Genomic DNA, 3,339 nt, shown 5'->3' on the forward strand with positions numbered 1-3,339 from the left:
TAATTACTCTTTTTGTGTGATTCCAAATGCTCAAACAGGCTACTCTTGTATTTGCCATACTTTCCATATCTCAGAATTCAACTTTTTAGGACCTTGCTATTCAGAGTGGGGTACATCAGCAGCAACATCGAGATCGCCTGGGAGTTTGTTAGAAACAATGAATCTGATACACGTTAGAATCATGGAATAAACATCTGCATTTAATAATACATCCTAGTGAATCTCATGCACTTCAATATTTGAAAAGCCCTAGGCTAGGAGATAGAACTATCTGGCTATGAATTTTGGTACCACCTCTTAAAAACCTCGATCAACTGAGGATCATATTCATCACAGGTGAAACAGAAATAATAAAGACTCCTCCTTCCACTGCTCCCAGCGTGGGGCCTCCCATGCGACAAGGGCCAAGCACCCACCAGCCGGAGCCACGCACCCGCTGCTTCCAGAGCCCTCTGGGCGGCGGACTGGCTCGCTGTGCAGATTCTTCCTAACCTATTGGTGAGAACTACGACACAAGATGGCCGCAAATAAACCCAAGGATCAGAATACTTTGGCCTTACACAAAGTCATCAGGTGGGCAGTGCCGGTGCAGGCAAGGCTGCTCTGACTCTACAATTCATGTACGATGAGTTTGTGGAGGACTATGAGCTTACCAAAGAAGGCACCTATCAGACGAAAATAGTACTGGATGGCGAGAGAGTACAGATCAATATATTAGAAACAGCTGGGCAGGAGGACTATGCTGCAATTAGAGACAACCATTTCCAAAGCAGGGAGGGGTTTCTCTGTGTCTTCTCTGTTACAGAAATGGAATCCTTTGCAGCTACAGCTGACTTCAGGGAGCAGATTTTAAGAATAAAAGAAGATGAGAATGTTCCATTTCTACTGGTTGGTAACAAATCAGATTTAGAAGGAAAGGTTTCTGTAGAAGAGGCAGAAAACAGAGCTGACCATTGGAATGTTAACTATGTGGAAACATCTGGTAAAACACGAGCTAATGTTGACAAGGCATTTTTTGATTTACTGAGAGAAATTCGAGCATGAAAGATGGAAGACAGCAACGAAAAGAATGAGAAAAAAAAAGAGGAAAAGTTCGGCCAAGAGAATCAGAGAAAGATTCTGCAATTTAGAATCAAAGCCCAAATTCCTTTCTTATCTTGACCATACTAATAAATGTAATTTATAAGCACTGCCATTGAAGGCTCAGTTGACTGAAATTACTCTAACATTTTGGAAATTATTGTATATTGCTAAAAGCATGAATTGGAACTGCAATAAAAGTCAAATTTATTTAAAAAAGAAATAAATGTGGCTTCACTAAGAAGCAAAGTTCAACTTATTTCATTATTGCCTACATTTATCATGGTCCTGAATGTAGCGTATGAGCTTGTGCTTCTCGGGCAGTCTTTCTTGAAATGTTAAATAAAGAGGTGAGATGGGGGTGGGGAATGGGAGGAAAGGTGACTTTCTGTGTGTGTGTGTGTGTGTGTGTGTGTGTGTTTTAATAAAGCTTAAAGTTTATATCATTTTAAAATATCTTGGTCTTCTACTACCTTGAAAATGACAATTGTGAACATGATAAATTTTACCACTTTTGTAAACCATCGTTATGCAAAATTTAGAAGAAAAAGTTATTGGTATGATTGTTGCATGTAGTTAAACTGAGAGTAATTCATCTGTGAATCTGCTTTAATTACCTGGTGATTAATTTAGAAAAGTGGTGTAAACGTGCACATGGAAATTTTGAATATACCTTAATTTAAAACTGAAAAATACCTGGCTATATGACTCTGGATGTGTTCTTATTGACACCAGGGCTCGACTGCCCATATGTCGTGGTGAGAAAATATATGCCCAGCATGGAGTACAGTTTTTGTATGGAAAATCCTTGAGAAATAACTGTCTGCTAGGACTCTGCCCAAATTTAAAATTTGTGCCATTCTCTGGTTCTTGAAAATAAGATTCCAGAACTCTTTGATCGCTTTTAATAAACTACAAGGTCACATAAAATGAAGGAACAGCATATAGTTGTAAGAGAATTTTTGACTGCGAGGATTCAGCACCAGTTTGAATGAACCCTCTTTTCTCTAAGATGTTGGTCCCTGGAAATCACTTTCTGCCAGTGGTGAACATGTAAGTGTTAAGTTTTTTTTTTTTTTGAGATGGAGTCTCCCTCTGTCGCCCAGGCCTTAGTGCCGTGGCCGGATCTCAGCTCACTGCAAGCTCCGCCTCCCGGGTTTACGCCATTCTCCTGCCTCCGCCTCCCGAGTAGCTGGGACTACAGGCGCCCGCCACCTCGCCCAGCTAGTTTTTTGTATTTTAATAGAGACGGGGTTTCATCGTGTTAGCCAGGATGGTCTCGATCTCCTGACCTCGTGATCCGCCCGTCTGGGCCTCCCAAAGTGCTGGGATTACAGGCTTGAGCCACCGCGCCCGGCAAGTGTTAAGTTTTTAATCTCCTGGGAGCAGAGCACAGGAAGAAAATGTCAATAATGCTAATGCATCTTGCACTGGGACACTTTGGGAAAATATTAATGCTTGCCATCTGTTCGTTTCCAAGTTTGTATTCATGAAGTTACAGTTTTATATAGGAATTATTAGGAGTAATTTTTGCCCGTTTATGTTCATAATGAAGAACATTGTAGCTAACATTTTCAGAAGTTAACATCAAGCAGTCAAACCGGGATACAGTGCAGAAAATACGTTTGGCACACACTAACCAAACATGAGGCCGAGTCACCATTGCGTGGTGTCCCTGCTAGAAGAATTCGAGCACGTTATTTGGGGACATAATTTCAGTGGGAAATACGCCACTGTCATATTTTTTTTTCCTCTTTCCAGTGGGGCTAGGACAGTTGATTCAACAGAGTATTTTTTTCTTTTTGCTCAATCCTACTTTCAACAGGTCAAAGATGTGTTCAGGCATTCCAGGTAATAGGTGTGTATGTAAAGTTAAAATAGGCTTTTAGGAACTCGCTCTTTAGATAGGACATCCAGTTTCTCATGTTAAATATTTGTCCTTAAAGGATTAGAGATGTACATCTTTCATATTCCTCATAGGCTATGCCATATGCAGAATTCGTAACCAATGTAACACTGGCCAGTGGCCCCGGCAATCTCCATGTGTACTCATTATAGTCTTATTTAACCAGGAGTCCTAACCACTAACATTGTGACTTTGCTTTGAGACCTTTCCTCTTCTGGGTACTGAAGTGCCATGAAGCCAACTGACAAAGATGCATCATGTGTCTTAGGCTGATGCCACTAACTGATTTGTTTATTTTCAATTTGAGCCATTTAAAGACCAGTAAACTTCTTTTAAAAAATCGAAATAATAAT

At 40.5% G+C, this 3,339-nt stretch overlaps 1 pseudogene; it reads left to right on the forward strand.

The window, feature by feature from the left end:
• The first annotated feature begins 618 nt into the window (after positions 1–618).
• Positions 619–1,044, forward strand: LOC108529939 (ras-related protein Ral-A pseudogene; annotated as a pseudogene).
• The last annotated feature ends 2,295 nt before the right edge of the window (positions 1,045–3,339 follow it).

Source organism: Rhinopithecus bieti, unplaced genomic scaffold (assembly GCF_001698545.2).
Source record: "Rhinopithecus bieti isolate Rb0 unplaced genomic scaffold, ASM169854v2 scaffold_5476, whole genome shotgun sequence".
Taxonomy (NCBI): Eukaryota; Metazoa; Chordata; class Mammalia; order Primates; family Cercopithecidae; genus Rhinopithecus; species Rhinopithecus bieti.